We start from the raw sequence: 24,819 nt of genomic DNA on the forward strand, positions 1-24,819 counted from the left end.
GAATTTGTTGTCTTATTTTATAGGTGACAAGATGTTTTATTTAATATCTGATTTCGTGGGAACAACTTCAGAACAAAAGGGGTGAAATCAAACGGTGAGAATTAAATAGATAGTAATATGAAAATTATAAGAAGCCCACTTTAGAGTGACATAATGTAATACTTAACAACACTGCTGACGAGGGCTAAAGGGGGTGTGTAATATATTTGGAATAAAAAAATTACAAAACGAGGGGAAAAAGTATGGTGGAAAATGGGCATCTGAAAGGCGGGAGAAAGAAAAGATACTTGGAATCCATGAGATATCGCCCTGGGAAACAGTTGGCAAATGGCTGATTTGAAAGAGGTTAGCTATGCTCCCCAAATCTTCGGAGAAACTGAATCACCTTACTTTATATTTATTTTTCGAAGTGTTGAAACACAGACTTAGCCAGGAGAGCACAAAGTAAAGATGTTAAATGCTTTTCCCAAGCCAAACCGTAAAATTTCATCAAAGGAAAATGGAATTTTTTTGGTTACTTTTCATTGTTTACAGTTTCAAAATAACTGTATCAAGGAAAAATTTCATTTTCCCTGGAAGCCCAATGGTATGCTTCAAGATTTCTAAGCCCCCACCCGAGACCACGGATCTAATATGATGTGCTCCCCCTCTCCGCCCCTTTATGAGGTGTGTGACCAACGTTTCCATAACTTCTCCAAAGTGTCGCTGGCCCCGAAGAAGTTGAAGTTCACTGCACTGTGCCTCCTGGAGTCCTTCCCAGCTCGCACCGTTCTGCACAGCTTGCACGCGCTTTGTTTCTCAAAGCTGAAGGGGGCGTGTGGCCAGGCTTTTGGACCAGCCAGGGACGTTTGTCGGGCGGCAGCGCCGGGGATGCTCTGAGGAGGACGGGTCTGGAGGTGGTTGGGGCCGCTCCAGGCGCCGGGCCGCGTAATCCCTGCGCTAAGTGCTTGGCTCGCAGTCTGCAGTCACTAGTGGGAGCTGGAGAGGGAGAGTGAGAAAAATTCCAGCGGCGGCGGCGGAGCGGGAGGAGGGAAAGGAGCTGCGGCCACTGCGACTGCGGCGGCGGCGGCGGCGGCAGAAGTTGCCGGCGTGGTGCGCGGAGTCTGGGCTCGGTGGACTCGAGCTCCGGGCGCGGCGACGGGTAAGGTGCGCTCCGGGGGTGTTGGGGGCAGGCTGGGGGTCCTCGGCGCAGCCCGCGCTTTGTGCGGCGATCGGGGCGGGACACGTGCTCTTCGGGGAGCGGGGCACCTGGACAGCGGGACGCGTCGGGGCTGCGAATGCTGGGGACACCGCAGGGCGCCCAGCTCCCGAGCAGCCACCTGCCTTGTCCGCTCCCGCGACCCGCCCGGAGAGCCACCCTGCTCAGGGGACAGCCGCAGCCTCCAGTCCCCTCACGTTCTTCCTAGCCCGCGGTCACTCCATCCCCTCCGTCCTCCCGGCTCCCCCTCTCCTCCGGAATCTCTCCAACGCGGTCCCTCACTCAGCCGCTGACTTTCTTCCCTTGCCCCGGCACTCCTTTCCTCCCGTCCCGAGTCGCTCCACGCTATTCCCATCGGTCCCCTGCAGGGTAAGGGCTTCTGACATCGGAGAAAGACCCTCCGGAAGTTGGGGGGGGGGCGGCAGGTATCTTGTTTCTTTGAGCCTCTCCAAGGAGACTGGAGTGCTCTGTGTTCTGAATGGGGACCTTGTCGCTCCCTTGAGTTATTAGGGACTGCTCTTTTCTTAGTCACCTTCTACCAAGGTGAGGTCAGTGACGGTGAGCAGCCACAAAGGTGCCAGTGAAACAAAACAGAAGAGAGTGGGGTAACAGAAGGTTCCAGACATATCTGCAGGGAAGCGGAACCACCTGAGAGAACGTTCCTGAATTCTGGAAAAACAAAAGGCTTCACCAGTTAGGAGGGAGTTCAGCTGAGGAGCATTTGCAAATAATTTGAAAAAGCTCTTGGTGTGGAAACCTCTTGCTGATTTAACTTGAGGCCAGGTCTTCAGTTTTCTTATGTATGTTTTCGGGATCTTGGTCACAACTTCTCTAATTCTTGTTTTGCGGACGTTTAAGGGAAATGCTGTATGTCAATGGGGACATTTATATTTAAAAAAATAATTTCATCTTTATACTTTTATACCTCTTTACACTCTGCTGATCAAGGGGAATTATGTCCAACTGCAAAGAAAATAGGAAAGGACTTGTCAGTAATTTAAAAAACATGAGACATTTCAGGGATCAATAATTTCTTTGGAGACTTCTCGTTACAAGGATCTTGTCGAGGATATTACATGTTAGTGAAAAATGTGTGAGTTGTGACACACTTGGATCATTGTGCGACACCAAAAAAAAAAAAAGCCTGTGTTGCAAACAAATCATAGCAGTGATGCTTTTTAGGGAAAAGTTAGCTTGGAGCTAATTGCTCCCATTCTCAGTTTTCTTTAGTCCTGCATAGTGTACCTTTGTTTTTAACAAAAATATGGCCCAGGGCTACAGAACTGGGTACAGTGTGTTATTTGTCCAATCTGAATTGCCGTTTAGAAAACCACCTTTTCCTTGTGGTCACAGGAGGCAAGGTGATATGATCTCATTACACGTGGGTGAGGGGCTGCTGGGGAAGTTTAGTAGCACGGAGTTGCTAACTGAAATCAGAATGTTGGTGTTTGGCGAGTTAAAAATCTTGATTTATGTCATGCTCGTGAGTCATCACTGTTTATAGCGCCTTTGCCACCTTGTTCTCCAGGTGCTACCAGTGTGTAGTCAGGCTGGGTCGTCAGAAGCCCCGTTAGATTATGATTGTCCCCAAGTAACGTTTTACCTCCGTTCGAGCAGCTCATGGCCTGCTCAAAAAGTCTCTCAAACGTTCCAGCTGTTGAACATTATTTATTAAAAGGAATTAACTTTAAGATTTCCCCATAAACTCTGAACACTATGAGACAACCGCTGAAGTATTTTCATTATAGCAAATGTTGGTTTTGTTATTTACTTGAAAGTAGGGGCAGTTTGAAATCATACTTATCGCTTGGTAGGCATAGGACGTCCCTCCATGCTCTTCCTAAGCACTGGATTAATATTTACCTCCTGAATTTTGTGTTACCCACTCAAACTCAGCAAGAGCTTTTCTGCTTTTCTCATTTCTCGGGTTTCTTGCTGCATCTCTCCGAATGGCCACTTCTCTGCTGTAACTGTTTGCTTAGCTTTCCCTTGTGATGCGGTTATTTCATTGTGGGTGGATTTTCGGGATTTTTAGGTGCCCAGTACAGTGCCTGATACCCCGTGAAGAACACTTGGTTCTCTTTCATTTTGTCTCCTGGTAGATTCAGTGGAAGTAGGTTAGGGTAGAACAGCAGACCAGCGATTTATGAATAAGTGGTTTTGGAGAATCTCATCATCATATATCAGTATTAAAGAGGAAGACAATGAGACCTTGGGATCTTGATAAGCAGGTAGTGTACCCTATTGTCTGGGGCGGGGACTCCATGTAGTGCTGAAACTATGCCATACACATTTTCATCAATCTTACCTTGATTCCTTGCGCAGACAGGTTTATCAGTCTGTAATTCTAAGGGTTTCTTTTCATGCCAACTAATTAAAGTCATAAGTGAAAGTTAACAAGTTATAATAATTGAGGATCATTTGTGCTATAGAACATTGGCTTCTCAGTTGATTTTATGTGCTATGCATTATTCTGCATGCTGCTAACAGTGCCATATTGGGCAGGAGAATTATTGTTTTCTCTCCCTGCAAAGAATATTTAAACTTGCAGGATGTGCATTGTATTATCCCTCCCATGGTTACATTTTTTCTTCTGTATTCGTGTTGAAAGCGGATAGGGTGATGCGGGAGAAGTGAGAGAATAAAGGGTTGGTTCATTTTCGTGGCCACGTTTGAGGTTTGTTTTTTCAACCAGAGGCCGTCCATTTGACTCCCATAAATTTCATCTGTTTCACGTATAACTTACCTGGGAAATTAGGGTTGAGAAACAGGTATCCCAGCTGGGGGTGGTGGTGCATGCCTATACTCCTAGCACTCAGGAAGTAGAGACAGGAGGATTTGAGGCCACCCTGGTCTACATAATGAATTTCAGGCTACCCAGGGTTACACAGCCAGATCCTGTCTTAACAACAAAAAACCCAAACAACCTTCCAAATAATTGGAAAGAAGTATATGGAAGCTCAGGAGTAGATAGAGGGCTATTTATGATGTTACTTTGAGAATTTTTCTATTCATCTATAGTGAGATGAAAAGGATTATGTATCATTTGCACAAGGCAGTTTGTTTTTACATTTTTATAGTATCCATCTACTTATATGCTCATATATTTTTTCATATATATACATGTATGTATACATATGTATATATGTGGGGGGTACCAATGTCTTGATTGCCTTTGTTTTCACGTAGATATCTATGTGCCTGCTCTGTATGTCTCACCGTTACACTGTGGAGATGTTGTAGGTGTAAGATAAACACAGTCCTTGTCATTGAACTGTGCTCTAGAGATGGAAGAGAGTGGATTACATATGCACAAGTCATTTCCAGTAGTGAAAGTTGCCTTTAGGAAAGTCAAGGACACATGACAGGAATGGGGGGGGCAACCTACCTAGAATTAGGTGGTCCAAGCACATTTCTGGTCACAAGAAAGCCAACCCTGAGGATTCAGGAGAAAAATGTGGCCAGACCATAGGAAACAAAGGGGTTGAGTTTAGAGGGCAGTTGTTAGTGAGCTGGGTAAATAGGATGTAGCACATCTGTCTAGTGTGGAGAAGAGTGTCTGCAGTGAGGCGATGTGGGAGACTATGTGGTGATACAGCCGAGAGTCTGGCAAAGGATGGACCCAGGAGCCATTGATCAAGCACCCTTGTCCCCAAATAGGAGGATCATTGGGCTAATTCATCATTGTTCATTCATTATTTTTTTTTCCTAGTGTTGGGGAAGGAACCTATTACCTTGAGCACATTAGGCAGTGCCCAGTGCTAAGCGCCACCCACCAGCCAGACATGACTTTCAAAGGTCAGACTTCAGTCCCTTCTCACAATCTCCAGACATAACCTCCTTATCTTCCTCCAGATGGCTCTTGGTTGCACGCTTGGTGTTTGGGGGAACCACAGTGCACCCTGGGAAGTATGGCGTGTTCTCAGAGCTATGGATGTTGCCAGGACAGTTATCAGGCCATGCTCTTCTGGGAAGGGGTGCAGGGGAAGAAACCTTTGCATGTTCACTTCATTTGCAGTAAGGTAGGCTGCAGAGGAAGGAAAGCAAGGCAGAAATCCTCCAGTCGGGTCTGAGAGGCATTGCTTTCTGGCACCTTTGAAAAGTTGGGGTGCTTCCTGAAGGATTGCTTGAGTTGTGAGATTTGGACTTCAGCCACCATTGAATCTCAGCCCTCTGCAGAGCTCTGATAGTAAGTAGGCAGGCAGTGACAGTTGAAATAAGGTTGTGGATTAAATTCATCTGATTTTTACTTTCCCTCTTTTTCAAACAGTAAATAAAGGACGGTCTGGGACTGCAGCTTTAGGAGATACAAAGTAGTGTTGGGATTGTTTTCCCCATGAAGACTGCATTTGCTTGTTGGCTAAAGGAAAAGAAAGGTACAATTCAATATATGTATGCCTGTAACATTTCTTGCTTGGCTATATTGAGATAAACATTTTGGTCATTTTTATACCAGTTAGATAGATAGGGATTTGAATAAGTACAGAAACATCTGTCACTAGTTAATTTGATGATTAATGACTCTAGAGTGACTTCAAGGAAGCTAGTAATGATCATGGCTTTGTCTAAATTAATCTCTGAGTAGGAATCGGTGTGTTTTATCTAACTAATACACTTTACAACTGCCTAGAAAAGGCACTAAATTGTCGGCTCTTTGGAAGAAGCCGCCCTCCTGCCACTGCCCAACACACTTTAGCATCGTACAATTGGCTTACCCTGAAGCTATTTCTCTCATTATAGAATGCAGTAGAGGACTCATTGGCAATTTCAATGTGGTTTTACCTCGTTCTTTTGTATATGAGCCTCTTTCTCCACTGATTCTGATCATTTCCATTCGGCCATCTGTCCGTTCTGTACCTGTCTGGTCTCCTTTCTGTCTTCCCCAGCTTTGCCGAATGTCTGTGTATTTTCCCATTGTCTTCTATGTCAAGTGTCCCCTCTGCCTGTCCAGGGCCACTCAGCCCTTCTACTTCATGGCTCAAGAAGATAACCTGGCTGAGGCACCCTGATTTTAGGTGGGAAGTTCAGCTAGAGAATGCAGGGCCGGGAGGGGTAGAAAGTGAAATCATGAGTTTCCTTGGTTCCTTCTCTGCTCCATTATCTTGGGCTGCCTTACTGAAGGTCACTGTTCTCCTTGGGCTTTAGATTCTGGTCTCCTTGAGCACTTTGCTTTGCTCTGCTGTCCTTGGCCCTGTCAATCACTGTTTATTAGGTTGTAGTTTACAAGCATAGCCTCCTCAGTCTATGAGAAGCTGTATGAGGGATGGTTATGTTTTCTATTCACTTGGGTTCTGCTGCCTCTTTCTCTAGGAATCTTCTTGGATCGAGGAGAGCAGTTGGCCTCCCTTACCTCTGGCGGGCAGCTGCTTTCTCTCCCACATTGTCAGGTTATCCTTGCCACACTGGCTCATGAGCATGTTATTTTATAGGTAACTGTTGACCGAGGTTTCTGTCCCACCTGGTCCTGCAGTCATTCAGTCCCAAAGAAAACACATAGAGGTCTACATTATTTATAAGTTAATTATAATTAATTAATTGGTTAATTACTGGTTGGCCTAGTAGCTCAGGCTTCTTATTTACTAATTCTTGCATTTTACAATAACCCATGACTCTTGTCTGTGTTGGTCACATGGCTTGGTACCTTTCATCAGCAAGGCATTCTCATCTTACTTCCTCTCTGTCTGGGTGATGACTGCAGACTGAGCTTTCTTCTTCCTGGAAGTCTCCTGTTCTGGTTGCCCTGCCTCTCCTTCCTGACTGGCTACTGGCCAATCAGCATTATATTAAAAAAAAATACACGTGACAGGATAAAAGACCATTGTCCCACAGCAGATAACTGTCAATCTTTTTACTGGTTTCAACTTTTTACTTAATAGTCCATGTTCCTTTTATGCATGTATGTTGCTTCTTCTCATTTCTCGTTCGGGAATACAGTGCATATTTATAGAGTCATTGCTTAGGGCCAGACACTGGGTTAGGCAATGTGGATACACAAAAGGTAACCTTTGACTTTTGTTTGAATGTCCACTGGGGAGGGGGCTGGTGATAAACAACTGAGTACAAGGAAAGTTTGGTTTGCTATTAGGGTGAATGAAATAATGCTACAGTGGCTGAGAGAAGCCGGGTGGGTGGTGTCATTTGTGTGAGCACAGAAGGAAGCCAAAAGCAGGGGCATCTATGAGGCAGACTTGATGGAAGCAGATGGTAGAAGCTTTTCCTAATGACACATATGATAAGTATTCTATACAGGAAAGTCAGAAGTTACAGATCATCTTTAAGAAAATAAACTTCTTGCCTGGTGTGGTGGCTCGCAGTTTTAATTCCGACACTGAGGAAGCAGAGGAAGGCAAATACCTGAGTTCTGGGGCCAGCCATGGCTATATTGTGAGACCCTGTCTTAAAAAAGAAAGGAAGGAAAAAAGAAAAAAAAAGAAAAGGGAAGAAAGAAAAATAAATTTTTTATATGACTACCTAAAATTAAAAATTTTATTTATGTATATGTTTCCCTTAAGTTTTTTCTAATGCATTATCCATCTTTAAACAAAGACTATGTAATCATTTTTTGATTGTATTTTTCTCCTCCTTTTTCTCTTCTGTGTTTTGTTTTGTTTGTTTTGTTTGTTTTGTTTTTGTTTTTCAAGACAAGATTTTTTTTGTGTAGCCCTGGCTGTCCTCGAACTTACTCTACAGATCACGCTGGTCTCAAACTCAGAGATCCTCCTGCCTCTGCTTTCGCAGTGCTGGGATTGAAGGTGTGTTCCACCATGCCAGACCATGTGCTTTTGCTTGTGTTTTTAAATTAAGTGTACGATGGCAACACCATTCTATATCAATATAGGTGTTCTGAAACATACTTAATATATAATCTGAAAATTAACTCACAATATTGTTCATTTACCTAGTGATTTTTTAAAATGAGGATTGTTTGGAAATCTTAATATGCACAGAAAAGAAAATTAAAGTAGGTAATGATGCCCACCACATAGAAACTTCTGGAAATGCAGAGACTTTTGCATGTGAGAGTGAAGGAATTAATTATATAAATCATATAGATCTTTTATTTTATCAAAATTCCTTTGAATCATGTCTGTTGCTGTACAGAAAGAGCCACTTTTAACATTTTGGGCCTTTACAGAATCGGGAGTCTAATGGACTTTTGTTTCTTCCCTATCTTTTCTCACTTGAATCTGTTTATACATTTCCATCTCAAGACGTGGGCTTTCTGGACTCGATGTGCCTGGGAATCTACATTTCAAAAGAGCTTCCTTCCTTCCTTTCTTCCTTCCTTCCTTACCCAGTTCTGAAACCAGAGACAATCTGGATTAGGACGGTGTATCTAGAGTAAGTTTCTCCCTCATTTTAAGTGTTCTCGGAAATTGGAACCACCCCGCGAGGAGTTGGCTGCTCTGTTTAAAGGACCTGGAGTAGGTGACCTCAGGTTGCTTCATCTTTTTTTGTGAGTCATTTGGCTGCTGAAGCCAAAAGCCAGATGGACTAGAAAGAACCCATGGCCAGACTGCTACGAAGGCATTGCTTACTCATCCTGAGTGTCTGCTAGTCAACTTATATAATGAGATTAGCTAAGACAACTTAGTAGGGAACCTCATATTATTCCAAAATAAATGTTGCTGCTACTTTGTGTGTGTGTGTGTGTGTGTGTATGTATGTATGTGTGCTTGTAAGCATGTGGATGTTCACGTATGTATGTGCACATTGTGTGGAGGTTAGAGGTTGACATCAAATATTTTCCTTAATTGCTCTACACATTATTAGTATTATTGTTATTATTACTATGAGACATGGTATTTTACATAACCTGGGAGCTGGCCTGTTTGACTAGACTGGCTGGCCAGCAAGCCCCACGGTGCCTCTTGTCTCGGCCAGCACTGAAGTTACAGGCACGAGCTGCCACACCCAATTTTTTTTTTTCTTTTTTCATGGGTTTCTGAGGATCAGTCTCAGGCCTTGTTCTTGCACTTAATTTTTAGATGATAAATCTGTTCTCTTTGCTACATATTTGAAGGAGAATTCTAGCAACATAAACCTTTGAGCTTATCCTATAATCTTAGGAAATAATACAGGATTTATAAATAATACTGAATTTACTTATATGACAGTTCCTAATAAAAGCCCTCCATATATGAAACAATATGGTTTTTACTTTGCACAGCAAACAAATGATGGATGTTGTAACAGCTGAAACATACCTGCTAACTAAACCATTTTCGGTCGCAGGTCCTCAGTCAACAGCTTCGAACCTTCATCTCTCACTCCTTTAAATACTTATCTTTAACATCTGTGCCACATAAAAATATTTTAACTCTCACTGTAGAGAAAAACCATGCTACATTGTTTAATTGAATTAAATTAGCTTTTCAGGGACATTTACCTAGGAGTTGTTTCTGGAATCAATTTGGAAAATGATCTTTATTCTGTAGCATTTAAGTTTGATTATGTTTTTCTTAGTAATTCTCCATGGACCTGATTCACTCTTTGACTCAGCCATCAAACCCTAGAGATTTTTGTAGGCAAATTAGGCATTTCCTACATCACGATTATGCATATTTATGAAATAATATGCACGTCCTCCTTAAATGGAGAGGTTTAAGGCATTCTTAATTCTAAAATAGACTGAATTTTATCATCTGAGCATCCTGTGCAAGATGTTAAAGCCCAAAGGACCGTATATCCAACTTAACTTCCCCCAAACCTGCTTTACAGATGTAAATTCTAGAGAAAAGCAAGGGATTTTTATTTGTTAAAAAAAGGCAGCTAATCTAAAACTTCCTGTAGATATATTGCCTTAAGACAATGCATGTTTCAGGGCCATCAAATATTGGGTTGCTACATTTTTTTACATTCTCTTTTAATTACTATTTTATAAAACCATGAAAGGAAAATTGAAAATTGATTTTAAACCCCAGATTTCCATTTTTTCTTGTCAAGGTTCTTCTCAGTGATAGGATATGTTTTGTGTGCCTGGTATAAAGACTCTAGCAATGTCTTCCTCTTGTGACTACTTCAGATTTAGCAGCTTAAGAGTAAAATTAACCTTTAAAAACAAAGTATCAGTTTTATGTGCTACAGTTGGAATTTTAGAATGACAATCTTTTTCCTAAATCCTAGAATATATGAGCCATACTTTTCTCCCCCTGTGCACAGCCCCCAGTTTGACTCTTTTATTCCTTCTCCCCCCATCTTGTCTTCTTTTGTGCTTAAGAGCACAATTTTCCATCAAAACCTTTTCTCCTAGTCATAGAATTAAAACACTAACTTTTACTCAGAATACTCGGATATTTTTGTCTTGCTACACCACTCTTTAACTGATCAGTGTTTTGATATTTAGTAGGCATATTCTTAATACTATAATGATGTGAACTAATAGTGAATGATATGTTTCCTTTTTTATGAAATCACTTGATTATGAATTTTACTCAGAATTTTCACATGAAATAGCTGTATTTTAAGCATTCACAGAAACTTGTTCTCAGGTCGGGGCTAGCAATGACAAATGCATTCATTGTATTTTGTAAAGAACTAAATATACTCTTTTCTCTTGCATAAGCTTATTGGTATATAAATATTTACATAAATTATTTCATACAAATTTCATTAAATCTTTTCAATCTCCCATTTTATTTGAAATTTCAAGCATTTAAACTTGTGATATAAAAACTATGATTATGCATTCTTACACATTTTCTTTAAACTTACTAGCATTTACCCTGGCTTAGCATGAGTCTATAAATTTCTTTTTTGGCTCACTTCTCCAAAATCTGGAAGGTATAATGCAGTTTAACAATAATATTTTATATCTTCAGTTTGTGAATAATGCCTTCATCACAAATTGAATTAAATATTTATGCAATATGAATGAACTTGATGTCATGTATTGTAAATCAAAGAGTGTGAAAGAGAATTGAGTCTTGCTTTGAACAGGAGATATGTTTAAATTTTCAGATTATAGATTACCAAAAAATTGCACAGAAAATAAATAGACTGTATATGGAAGGCAAAATGAGACATTGTTGAGAACACCGATAAAGTGTGAAATTGATTTAGTTCATTATTTCATCTTTAGGTGATGCCATCAGGGGATATGTTAGAGATGGTTAGGATTGGTGTTTTGCAAAAAAAAAATCTTTGTGCAGGTGTGTGTGTGTGTGTGTGTTGTGTGTGTTGTGGTGTAACATGGTGCACATATGCAAGTCAAGAGACAACCTTGAATGTCCTAACCTTCCACCTAATTTGAGACAGGCTCTTTTTTTTTTTCTTTCACAGCTGTGTATGAGAGGCTAACTGGCTCTTGAGATTCTATGGATTCTCCCACCTTGACCATAGGTGTTCTGAGATTATAGATTTGTGTTACCTCATCAGGCTTTTTGTGGACTCTGGGCATCCAAACACAGAGCCTTATGTATGTGGTAAGCAATGCCCACTGAATCATCTCCCCAGTTCAGTTTCAACTTTATCTGAAATAGGGTTTCATGTAACCCAGGTGGCCTTGAACTCCTGATCCTCTTTTATCCATTTCCCTGTTCTGTAGTTACAGGTGTGTTCCCCTATGCCCGGCTTTCCTAGTTACAGGTGTATTTTCCTATGCCCGACTTTCATTGTCACAGGTGTGAGCCACCATGCTCAGCTCCATGATTTCACTTCTGAAAATTAATATTGTCTACAAATGTCTTAGTTTCCCTCAACCTAAAAGACTGTGGTCTAGTGTTAAAGAAACCATGTGTGTGCTCTTGGAACTGGTTGGAACTGTTCACCTTATCTCATTTCTTAGATTTGTATTTTAGTCTTCAATCAAAATAGACAGTCTGGTAAGTCTTCTGAAGGGGGCAATGATTCCTTAGCTTTGGCTTTGCCTTGTTCTGACTTTGATCATCCTACACTTTGTAGTCTTCACATCTACTGTGTTTCCTTGTAGCCTCTACCTCTATAGACGTAAAGATCTTTCTTGTTTTATTTCTATGACTCTCCTTTGGTCTAGTGAATTATTTCACTCACCTGCTTTTTTTTTGTTTGTTTCTGGATAATTTTTTTTTTTATTCAGCTAAGTTTGGAGTAGGAGGCTGTGCTAGAATAGAGCTGCACTCAGCATTGCAGACTGACAAAATTTCCATCTTGCTAACTGCTTGGTGTTACTTGGTGTGCAGGGGAGGAAATTCAGAGTCTCCTGCATGCTAGACAAGTGTTATACCTTCATGCTATGACTCAGACTGGAACTCTGTCTTTTTATAAGAGGGGAACCATGTTTGTGCTGTGAAGCGACATCCATGTGCTTTGGGGGATATGAGAACATAGTACTGTAGCATCTCAGAAGTTACTTTTAGGCTTCTCTTTTATGACAACCAAGGTTTATTATCCTGGAAAGTACGACCACACTATAGCGTTCCAGTTTGAGCCTGTAATGTACAATCACACTATACTGCTCCAGTTTGTCCCGAGGAAGTACAATCACACTGTAGTGTTCCAGTTTGAGTCTTGGCATCTTCCCCCTAGTGTCCTTGAAAGATTTGGAAATCTTATTGGTTGTCCCACTGACTTGGCACTTCACCTGCTGGAAAACCTTAGCATCTTTTGCAGAGCTGGAAAATTTAATCTATATTTCCTCTTGTACATCATTTGCTAAGACCTTTGCTTAAGACCACTTCCAGCCCCTTCCCTGCTTGCAGTACTCATGTCTAAGTAATACATTCTTTCAGTCTTTCTTCTCCAATGGATGCTCATTTAATACTTGATGACTAAGTTCTTTTTAATAACTTTTGTGGTAGAACTTTGGGATTTTAAAAATATGTTGAGTGGATTATATCGATTCATTTTTCCATTTGGGCACTTCATGATTTTTAATTTACTAGAAATGATTTCTCCATAACAAAATCAAAGCCAGTCTTCCCCCATAATGTTGACCACATTCTTCAGTGACCTTATGCGTTAGCATATACGATCTCACAGGCTTGCCAGATTGACGAGGAGGTAATTCTAACATGGAGTAGCGAAACGTGAAGAACTTTGGTTGAGAGAGGTGAAATTCAATGCTCGATGGTCAAAATGAAGTTGTACAGAAGTAGGAAAAAAAAAAGGATGCCACCGTAGTTGTGTGTCACCATCCCGTTGAAGACTGGGCTGCTAGCTTCTCAGTCAACAGAAGAACTGATCTCTGCAGTTCCTTTTGGCAGGTGTAGGCTCTGGATTCTTACGTCAGTCTCCGCTGCTAAAGTCAGGTTCACATGGAGCCCACATGTTGCTTAGTTTGACGATACAATGATTACTGGCACTTGGGGGCTTGGAAGTTTAATCTAAAAAGGCCCGGGAGGTGAGTTAGAGGTTCTGTTTCACAGTGCATGAAGTGGTAACTGCATGTGGAAGGCGCTGATACAGTACCATGGCAGATGAGTATTTAAAGAATGTTTCAGAAGGGTTTGGGTTAGTAATTGCTTCCTGAGAACAATGATGGGAGCGAGAATACTGTGCTGTTGATGGGGCTCAGTAGCAGAGCTCCCACCTAGTTTGTGGTTTGTGGGAAGCCCAGGGTTTGATCCCGAATACCACAAATAGTAAAGGAAGTGCTCGAAATGTTTGAAGGAATGTTTTTGAAGTTGAATGACGCAAGCCCGTTTTCCTTGTGTGACATTTCTCGGTGCCATCAGTAGCAGCTCTCTAGTGTGAAGGCATCACCTCTTTACAACAGCTCACTCCTATTGCATCCATGCGGTGTGGGAATGCTGTAGTTTTGTGGAGGGACGTAGGCAGTCAACGTGGATTCAGTATAATAATGTTTACGTTTGGAAACCTGACAGTTCAGGTAACTTGTTTATAAAAGGACATTGCAGAAAGAGACAATGATTTAAAAATTGGCCAGTTTATCTGAAATGCCATTTTAAACTTCAGTTTGGAGGACATACTCTACATATACCCAATTGCTTGCCTTGAAAAGGGGCTCACATTGAATTTTGAGGAATAGAAAATGTGCATTAAAAATATAACAAAGACCTATAAAAACAGTTTTTCACCCCAAACCTTATAAATACATTTTCTCTCTTTGCAGATAATGGTGCGTTGTCCTTTGTGATCTGCTCCCAGAATGCCTTAAGGTCATGGGATTAAACAGGACCACATGCTTAGCTGATTGAACACTGCCTGAACTATTATCTGCCCTTCCCCTTTGCTTCATAGCTATCTTCACAGGATTTCTCCAGAAAGAAACCTCCTCTTTGATTTAAACACAATATTTTTTTGGCATATTGACTATGGCAGTGGAATCCATGTTTTAAAAATCTTTAGATTCCAAAATAATCAGATTAAATGTGTTGTCTTGCTATATGGAAAAAAGGGTTAAAATGAATTCCAGGTTTAAAATAAAATGGTGATTTTGCTTTATAATGCATAATATTTAAAATATTAAAGGATCTCTGTCAAATCAGAACATTTTGCTAGTTAGATAATCACCATTCGACTTTACAAAGAAGTGTAGATATTGTAAAAATGTATGAAATCACGATGTAATTTCCAACAGATAGGGACCTTTCTTACTGACTCCTTAGATTCCAAAATACAATTTTTCCATTATGGAAAATCACTTTATGTTGAGCATAAATAATCTGATATTTGCTTTGCTAATGATCCAGCTTATGCTAAAATCACGTTACTGGATCTAACGATGTAACCTCTGCTCTGCGACCTTGTGTATTCTGGAGGCTTGTAATGCTTGTCAGGGGCATTTCCTTTTATTTATTTTAATTTTACCTGCCATTTAAAGCATTGAGTGACCCTTCATAATTTTATTATGAAACCATAAAATAAGGAAGGGCTAGTTGATTATTTTTTACTTTAACTTTTGTAATCTCATATAATTCAAGTCTTCTTTGTCTTCTCATTTTTCAGGTCAAATAATGAGCTTTTTCAATTTCTCCTCACAGTAACAGATGAGGGAGCATCATATGTTTCTATATTTATTGTTCTTATTTTAGCTTTTCACTTCTGTTCTCTCTTTCCGGGAGGAAGCCAAGGATCATGTTGAAAGGGAACTTGACTGGGAGGCAGGCAAAGTGGGGATTGGTTCTGGGCTCTCAGGTTGATGGATGAAGATGAGATTGGCCACCTCACTAGGTCTGAAATGCTCTTCTTCTATCACTTTGGCTAAATAGTATAGATTGGCAGTTTCCTTGGTGCAAGTCGCTATTAAACGCTTTAGCTTGTCTTTGTCTTTCTGGAGTGTTTTGAAATTTCAGAGATCAAAGTGAGAGAGTGTTTATTGTCTAAATCCTATCAGAGTTAAGATTTTACACTTATTGTATGATAAACTTATCATTTTGTCATTTCCAATTATATTCTTAGGAACATTTTACTTGAGGGTAGCAAATGATTTTGGTCAGTGAACAATAATTTTGCCATAATTAATTCTATGGAGTTATTTTTTTAAAGAATTTTAAAGCAATTGTTCAGAAGATTTGTTTAGATCCAGATTTATCTTTGTATTTGCTTATAATATATAACATTATAATGGCTAATTTGCAAGGCAAAATACAAAGAACTTGCTAGGATATCCAATAAATTAATTTCTTTGATCATTATTTTAATCACTAACATGGAATTCCCCCACAGCCTTCTTGATTAATTTTAGTTTTATAGCTTTCAATAATGTTTTCTCTTTTAAAAAAGAATTATGAATATTTAACTAGATTTGAGTGTTGTATAGCTAAATTATTTTCTTTTTTTAAAAGTTAGCACCCATTGTATTCTTTTCCTAAAATTCTAACTATTTGTATTGTTCTGGGATTGATAAATAGATTTCTTTAAATGTCCAGGACACTTGATGCATTTTGTTATCTTCAAGTTGATCAGCAATTTCTTTTTAAGAGATTATATTTTTATTTAGCAAACTCTATTATTTTTATATGGGCTACATTTCAGTGGTATTTCCTATATTCACCATATTAAATTTTTAATCCCAGCATGCCTCTATGCTTTTATAGAATGTCAACATGTGCTAACAGGAAAATTACACTTATCAATCTAACTGAAATGTAATTGAGAAGACAAATTGCCAAAGTCCTTCACTGTTCATCATGATGTATTTTCTGTTAGTACGGAAAAGGGATGCTCCCCCCAAGCCTATGGACTTACTTGTTTTGCATTTTTTTGTCTTAATAAGATAAGGGGGAAATTGGAGTTCTGAAGAAATGGTAAGAATGTTTTATTCCCCCCATGGCAAATGGATTAAGGTTCATGATACTGAAACCCTTGAATCAGAAATGAGAAAGAATGTAAAACAAGTAAGCTAATTCCCTCTGTATATTCACTCATTTCTTAGAAGATAGATTACAAATGAACAAAATCATCCCCACATGTATGCCGCATATGTATAGTTTTATTCATGAGTTTCCATATTGCTACTGTTCTTCCCTACAGTTCATGATTCACTGTAGAAATATCAGCATTATGCTCCTGGTAGAATGGTGGATGTCACAGAGGCATTCTCTTTCAAGCAGGCCAGTTACTGTCCACATCCACCCCCTCTCGGTCCTGTCCCCTAGTTACTCCCACATAGCCACCGTCTTTCCCTCAACTTGTCCCTTTTATGTTATCATGCCTTCTAGGTTCCCTATATGTGAGAAGATGTGATGTTTATCTGTGGGCCTGGCTTATTTCACCTAATAGGATTACTTCCAGTTCCATCCATTTTCCTACAAATGACATAATTTCATTCTTCATGGCTGAGACTCTGCTCTATGTGTATGTATATACATACCATGTTTGCCGCATTGTAATCCACTCTTAGAAAACACTATGTCGATCACACTGCAATCGACTCAGCATCTCCCTTTTCGTTTGTTGTAGTTTTATCTCTTTTTTATTACTTTGAACTATACTAATTTGTATTTTCTAATTTTTAGAATTGATAATGTATTTCTAGTCTTACAGTTTTGGAGGTGGACCTCTGGGTTGGTGGATAGGCTCTTTTACTCTGTGTTCTGTCCTATAAAATGGGAATAAGAACATCACTTCAGACAAAGTCTCAGCTCAGAGAGAGGGAAGTGGATATAGTCTCACCCCTAACCAAGAAACTATTTGTAATTGATTCCTGCTGGGAGAGAGAACATCAGTTTTCTCCAGTGGAGCAACATGGGGTGTATCCATCACACTGCAGGGCAGCCCACACGTGCGGGAGTAGCTGGCCAATACAAAACAGCCTCCCTAGGTTTTTTTTGTTTGTGGTTTTTTTTTGTTATTTGTTTGTTCATTTTTATTTTCTGTTTTGTTTGTTGTTGGGGAGGTTGGAGGGAGGGAGAGAATATGAAGTTGGGTGGTTAGGAAAGGAGGGGAGATCTGGGAGGAGTTCGGGAGGGGAAAGAATATGATCGAAATATATTGCATGAAAAAAAGATAAATGCACAATTTTTAAAGAGAAAAATCACTTTCTTTTATGCGAATATTTTTCAAAATCTTGAGGAAATATATTCCTAATAAAATAAATATTGAAGTAAAAAATAAAACCAGAGAGTATTTATTGATTGAGGAGGCTGAGGAAGTTAGATGCAACACAGCTTTTCCCTAGCATCTACCGAGTGTCTAATAAATGCGTCCTCTTGCCCTTTATCCCAACTCTTTATGGGACATTCGATAGCCGGCCTTACTGGTGACTGGATGTCATTGCCTTTATAAAATAGAATGAGGTAAATTTGCAAAGCTAGCTTTAATGAGGAAGTATTTTCTTATAAAATGCTTCCAGCTGCAGATATCTTTAGGTCAAGATAGTCATATTAAACATGTAAGTGTTTAATTAGAAATAGAAACCTTGCAGAGACAAACTTAGATTATTCCCTTATTACTCAATTTGGGATCCTTCCATTTTAATTTCAAATGCTTGCTTCTAAACAATCACATCAATTGTATATATTTTTTTGTGTGTGAATGACATTTTCTCTCGGGTGAGTTATGGAAAGTCTGGTTAGCTTTAGCGTCACTGATGCTTGAAGACATTAATATTAAACAAGTGTTTAGTTGCAGGACATGATCAAGTTTACATTGTTGCAGAGCCTTAATTAAACTTTTATTAAACTGTGTAAACCATGATCCAGTTTGGAAGTAGATAGACATCTGTTTCAAATATTATTACTACAGCTAGAAATTAATAGCCCTTTGGATCTGAGCATTTCCCTTTGGAAGCCTTCATTGGCCTTTTCTTATGATTCCTTCTGCCGTTGAGGCATAGATTATTAAAAAAATAATTTTTAGTAATTTATATAATTATGTAAAATAAAAGCAGGGCAGTCTTTGGGAGTATTTTATTGAAGAATAATAAAGCAAGACTCCTTCGTTTTATGTTCAAATCAAATCTGTAGTAATGCACCAAAATTACTGCGGCTGTTTCATGTTGGGGGCCACTGCGCCTTCTGCTCTCAGGCTCGCTCCTTCTTGGCTTTTCCTCCTTTCCCTCTGTGAGTGGTGACAAACTCTAGGTAAATGTCTTCCTTATTCTGCTCGCTTAATAAACATGGTCACATCATTTTCCTTTGTGTCAGTGATACTAAAACAGTCCTCAGGGAACGTAGCCTTTTAGACAGATTTCTGTTTATTTCTCATTCTGAAAAGAAACCTCATCCTTTACTCAGAATTATTTATGCTGTCTAGATCACAAAGTATTGGCATTTATGTTTTTATTAGACCATGCTTATGTAAATGATTGAAAGCATACCCATTGATTCTGTCAAATGCAGAATTTACCACTTTTTGCTATGTTGCTATGTCTTAGTTCTTCAGTGCCAGATTACTAGTGAATGTAATCATATAAAATGAAACCATATAAAAGAGTAGGGAAGAGACTCATTTCCTTACAGTTTGTGTTCTTGCGCCTTCTTTAAGTCATCCTTGCTCACACCATGGTCATAATAAAATTTGCTTATGATCTAAGTCCATTTGCAGTTGGATTTTGGTTGTGAAGTGTGAGTGAAGGGTTATTCTCTGTTTCTCTATGTGACCTACTCTCCAAATGAAGCTTCTGAATATCCCTTTCCCCAGTGATTGTACAGGAGACTCTGATTGGTCTGCTATTTTTCACTGTCTCCATAAGTTAGACAGAGTTCTGCTCCTTGGCTGGGCGGGTCCTTCATTTCTTTGTTGTTTTGTTTTGTTTTGAAGTCTAGGCTGCTGACCCTTTCTTCTTTCTAGTAGGTTCCCTAATAAGTTTTACAAATTTCTGTTGTTAAAATTACATTGACCTGAAACGTGACTTTTGGGACAATTGTCCTCTTTATGGTGTCAGGTTTTTTTTTAAACCAAGAGATGTGGCATATTTTGCAACTTTTGATATGCTCAAAAAAATTTCACTTCTTATGAAATATTCTTCAAAGAAACTTGGCACATACTGTGTTATAATTGTGCCTAGATATTTTATCTTTTTGTTCTTGTGAATAATATAACTTTAAATAGTTTTCTAACTTTTTGAATAACAAATCATTTGTTCCTTATGTGGTCCTGTGTCCTGCCACTGGTGGGATTTTGGTTACAGCTTTTAGCTTCAGAGACACTTTCTATGAGAGCATTTCTTATTTGTGAATCTAACTTTTATGTCTTTTTGAGTCCTTACAATTTCCTCTCCTTACCCTAAGGTTTGGACTTTAACCATAAGATAATTCAGGGTAGAAATAGGAAATGTGCCTGTGGTTTTTATTTCTTATAGAGGAGAATTTTAATGTGTGAATAAAAGAACATTTGTTACAGATTTTGAGACAGAGTCTAACGATGTCTCTGTTTTGGACATTTCTAATGTTAAGTATTTTCCTTCTGTTGATAATATATAATTTTATTTTTGATTCATCATAAGTGGGTGTTTTACTCAATTAGTGTGGGTATCTTTGAGATCATTACAGTTTTTCTTCTTTTTTCTTTTTGAGATAGAACATTTATTCTCTGTGTTAAAGTGCTGGCGCATTCCTAGGTAGTTTCATTTCATCACAATCTGCAGTTAGCCGTACACGGCTACAGTTGGGTTTGTTAATCTCATTTAGGATTTTTACCTGTAAAAGATTAGTGCTTTTACTAATCTTATTTTTGAACATACATGTAAAAATCCTGCTTTAAAAATAATTTTTTATTGTCTACAACCACTAAACAACAATCTAAATTCTCTATTTGTCTGTCTTAGGTGGTCTATATAAATAGAATCAAGTTATGTATTATCTCTTGTAATTGGCTTTTTTTTCACTTAGTTTAATGTTTGCAAACTTCACTTGTATTATAGCATGAGCTAGTGCTTAATTTTCATGGTCAGGACGATTTTGATTTTGTAATTCCATTGTGCAGATAGACAGCATGTTTATTCGTTTGTTAGTAGGTGGACATTTGGGCTGTTTATAGTTAGGGTGATGGTGGTGTTATTCAGTGTATGCACAAACGATTATGCACACATGTGTTTTCCTGTTTCCTGGCAGTATACCTGGAAGTGACCCTTCTGAGCCATGTGGTCATTCTGTGTTTAATACTAGGAAGAACAATTGCAGTATTTGCTAAATTGGTTACAGCAGTTTACATTTCCACCAGCAATATACAAGGTTTCCAATTATTCCGTATCCTACCAACTTTTTCTGAAGACAATTGGCCCCTTGTGCTTGCATCTTCCACATCATCAGAATCTACCAACAGAAGATTGAAACTGTTTTTTAAATTACTTATCTTGTGTACTTACATTCTTTTTCTTGAAATTCCCTGTCTGTCAAAAAATAACTATATATATAAAACACTTATCTTCTGCTAGGGACTGAAGTAATCTAGAAGTCACTGAAAGTCTACAGCAACACAAACACTTAGCCCTTTATAAAATTCAGTGGAGCCCTGGCCTCACTTTGAGAGTGCAGAGAGTGTCCTGAAACCAGTTCCTCGCAGACACAGTGAGACAACTCTGTTTTGACGGCAGCCATGCTAGTAAACGGAAAGTAATTTCTTTTGATAATTGATTTATATCTTCCTGGTGAATAATTATGTCAGGTATCTGTTGGTGTGCTATTGGTTATTACAAATGACCTACATTCTGAGTCAGAGGGATACCTATTCAGATCTTCCTGCCTATAAACAAGTGTGTTATTTTTACTTGGCAATTGTGTATTTTCATAGATGGTGAATACACGCCCATGTCAGACACATATATTGGGGTGGGGGGCTCTCACTCACCCACCCTCTCTTCTTTCCTTTTCTCTTTCCCTTTGAGATGGCTCACTCTTTAGCTCTGGATAACCTGCAGCTCCACTGTATAGCCCTCAATTGCTTCAAACTCTTGATAGTCCTCCTGGCTTGGTCTTCCAAGTGCTGGGATTGCAGATGTAAGCCGGAGACATACACATTTTCCGTTCTCTTGGTATTCATGTTCAGCATGTCTATTTTTATACTACACATCGATATTATATTAATACGACTAACATGTTCTCTGGCAAGAGAACTAATAGAAAATATACACATAGATTTATTAGACTGACTCACAGGATCAGGGACTGAATGGCTTCCCAATGGACACCTGTAGGTTGGAGAGCTGAGGAAACTCAGGCCAAAAGTGCTGCTGGCCTCATATCAGTGATAGGACCAGCTCAAGGCTGAAGGACTGCAAGCCTCCTAGACAGTTGCTGGCACCAGTGCAGGTTGAAAGGATGAATCTGGAGTCTGATGTTCATGGGCAGTTGCAGTGGTTAAAAGAATACAGTCACTCATGAGGGGCCATGAGCTTTCTGCTTCCTTCCCTTCAGCTGTGTTGGGGTCGCTAGCCTATGAGATAGTTGCCATTCATGTTCACCACAGGTCTTTCTCACTCAGTTCACTGACTCACATACCTTCACCCTGAAACACCATTAGAGACACACCCAGAAGTGTTGTTTACTGATTTTCTAGATAACTCTCTGTTCAGTCATATTGACAGCTAAATTGAGCCATCACATAGCATACTAACAGTCCATTGCTTAACACATGATAATTAATACTTATATCTATTTTTCATGTTTAGTTTTGAAACACAGCTTTGATGGATGTGAGATTTATGATCGAAATTTGTCCCCCCCCCCTTTGACAATTGCAAACTCAATGCCTTGTAGCCGGAATTGTTTCCGCTGAGAAGTTAACTGTTAATGACATTTCCTCATATGTGACAAGTCATTCTTGTTTTTCCACTTTTTAAAATGCTCTCTTTCTTGTCCTTCAGTGTTTTTAGCATGATGTGTCTGGGTGTGTATTCTTTCTGTGTTTATTTTGCTTGGAGTTTGCTGAGCGTCGTGGATTACTGTTTTTAAATTAGTATTTCATCAAATTGGATGTGTATCAATTCTTCCTTATTCCAGAAACTGGTCTTGCTCTTTTACATTCCCTGTTCTGGGGGTCCCATTTGGTATGTGTGCTCAGTTGTCCTGGTCATGCTTACTGGGAGGTTAGCTAATGCCATATAGAACTAGAGATTTGAGAAGTGCTGGAGACTCCCCTCTCCTGGGAAGAGTGTATTCCTTGACTAGGAGTACTGAGGGAAGAGGAAGCTTCATTTTCTTGGCCACCTCAATGGAGAATGAAGCTTCCCTCAGGCTAAGCTTGGGATAGGGAAAACATGCATGGGCTGTGTGTCAAAAGTCACGGACTCTCATTTTCCTGTCAATATTAATGTATTTTCATTAATGAATGTTTCTTGACTTGCTTTATTATCTTATTGATGAAGATCTCTGAGAGTGATGGGGTCCTTTTCATGACTCAAGGACCCAGGTGATGGACACCCAATGGTTGTTAAAAGTCAACTTGAGACACTGGCTCTTGGACTCATTGTTGCATACTGACGATGATTGGAGACATGGACACACAGTTGTAAATAAAACAAATACATCAACATTTATTAAAGAAGAACAAGAAGGATTAAGAAGATTCTTGCAGTAGGAGGGAACCCAAGGTCTGTTCATCTAGAAATTCTTATAGGGCTTAGGGAAGCAACTGGACACAGTAATTGTGTTGAGGTCAGTTATGTCTTGGGATATCATAAGCTGATCATTCAGGGATGCATACTCTTCACTGGCCCACAATCACATGGTGTTCACGTGTTGCCTGTTTCATTAAGGGGATGGTCATGCAATGAAGCCTGTGTCTGAACATCTTTTGACTTGTCCTTGCTCATATGCTGGTTGCTGACCATCTCCGGTGATAAGCTTCAATGTTGGATGTTTCTGATTTCCAACCTTGGCTGTTGGTTAAACTGTGCTTTCTTTGTTCATGTGTGTGTGGCCCCACGGTCATTTCAGCACGGATGTTCTTCCCTTTACTACCTATGGACAGTTAACTCCTGCCTCCTTATGTTCATTTCCACATGCTTAAAAATATCAACTTTGAATTCAGACTATGATGGTGGTTTTGGCTGTAGATCTGAAGTGCTTCTGCCCTGTGCAGAATCGGAATCTATGAGGTCAGCTTTCAATTTTCTTCTTTTTTACCATCTCTGGGAGAATTAAGGATCAAGAAGTACAAACCAAATGGAATGTATAGAAATGTAATTTACTTTTTGTGTTTTAGATATATTTCTATAAGATCAGAATATCCTTGGAAACTTTGGTAGGACTTTGTTAAATTATCCGAGTCTTTGGGATTAATTGGAAACTATTGATTGGATCTGTTACTATGCTTTTCAGATCTTTCCCTCTTTCAAATTTGCAGTTTTTTTCCCCAGAATTCTTCTTATAAGGCATACATGTACACTGGGCCCACTTGTCTCCCTCCCATGACGCATTTAGCTTCACGCTCAGGCCTTGATTGCATGCTTTCAGTTTTTAGAGTAGTTCAGGGCCTTGTGGGACTTAAGCTCTCTGCATTCTCAGTGTGGTCTCATTTTTAGTGCGGTAAGTCACCTTAATCTCCTCATGCTTATTTTGGAGCAGCCTTCATGTGATCTCTGGTGTAGAAACCACAACAAATCCACGGGAATGTTTTGTTCCACTGAACTTTTCAGGGCCTTAACTTTCCCAAACATCAGCTTACGGAGGTCACGTAGTGGATTCTCAGAAGACCACAGGTATTTTGACCAGTGAGTAGGGAGACAGGAGCGAGTAGGACGACAATCCCTTCCATTGAGCCTCTGCTGAGGTGACTCGTAGCCAACCAAGGTTCTATGTGAGGTGTAGACAGTTTGTTTTCCCTCCCACCCTGCCCCACCCCCTCTTTACCCTCACTCTTCCTGGTAGTTATGCTGCGTCCTTTCCGTAGAAAATCCTTGATGTACCAGATTTTCCTCAGACTGATTTCTAGCAAACTGAAGCAAAACTAGTCTTAACTAGCAATATGTCTAGAAAACATGTTTTGGATAGGGTCTTCTGTATGTGGGTTGTTTTTCCTTTAAAGCCAATAGGGATCACTGGTTGTACGTTCACTGACAATAGCCCCTGGCGTGTATTGAAATCACAATGACTGTAGCTTTGATTGTTGGTGAGCTGGTGTGACATATGTGGGAAAGGCAAAGTGTGTGATAGCTTCACCTGCATGATTAATAATCAGAGGTAGCTGTAAAGATTTTTGGGTTTGCAGCATCTTGGCCTCGGACGTGAAAAAGAGATAGTCCCAGGGCAGTTACTAGACAATTAAGACATTCTGTGAAAGTCAGGGGGGACTCTCTG

The 24,819-nt window shown here is 39.6% G+C and overlaps 1 protein-coding gene across 4 annotated transcripts in view; it reads left to right on the forward strand.

The window, feature by feature from the left end:
- The first annotated feature begins 877 nt into the window (after nt 1-877).
- Bmpr1b (bone morphogenetic protein receptor type 1B) overlaps nt 878-24,819 on the forward strand; it is a 301,493-nt gene continuing 277,551 nt past the window's right edge. The window contains exon 1 of one of the 4 annotated variants that reach the window (XM_085677630.2): nt 878-1,146. The gene's annotated coding sequence lies outside the window, so the exon portion shown is untranslated. Of the gene's footprint in view, nt 1,147-5,500; nt 5,575-24,819 lie in introns of those variants that run through there. The other 3 variants (XM_085677634.2, XM_085677629.2, XM_087897521.1) reach the window with 3 other exon arrangements.

This window comes from Myodes glareolus, chromosome 17 (assembly GCF_982192425.1).
Source record: "Myodes glareolus chromosome 17, mMyoGla1.1, whole genome shotgun sequence".
In the NCBI taxonomy this organism is placed as follows: domain Eukaryota; kingdom Metazoa; phylum Chordata; class Mammalia; order Rodentia; family Cricetidae; genus Myodes; species Myodes glareolus.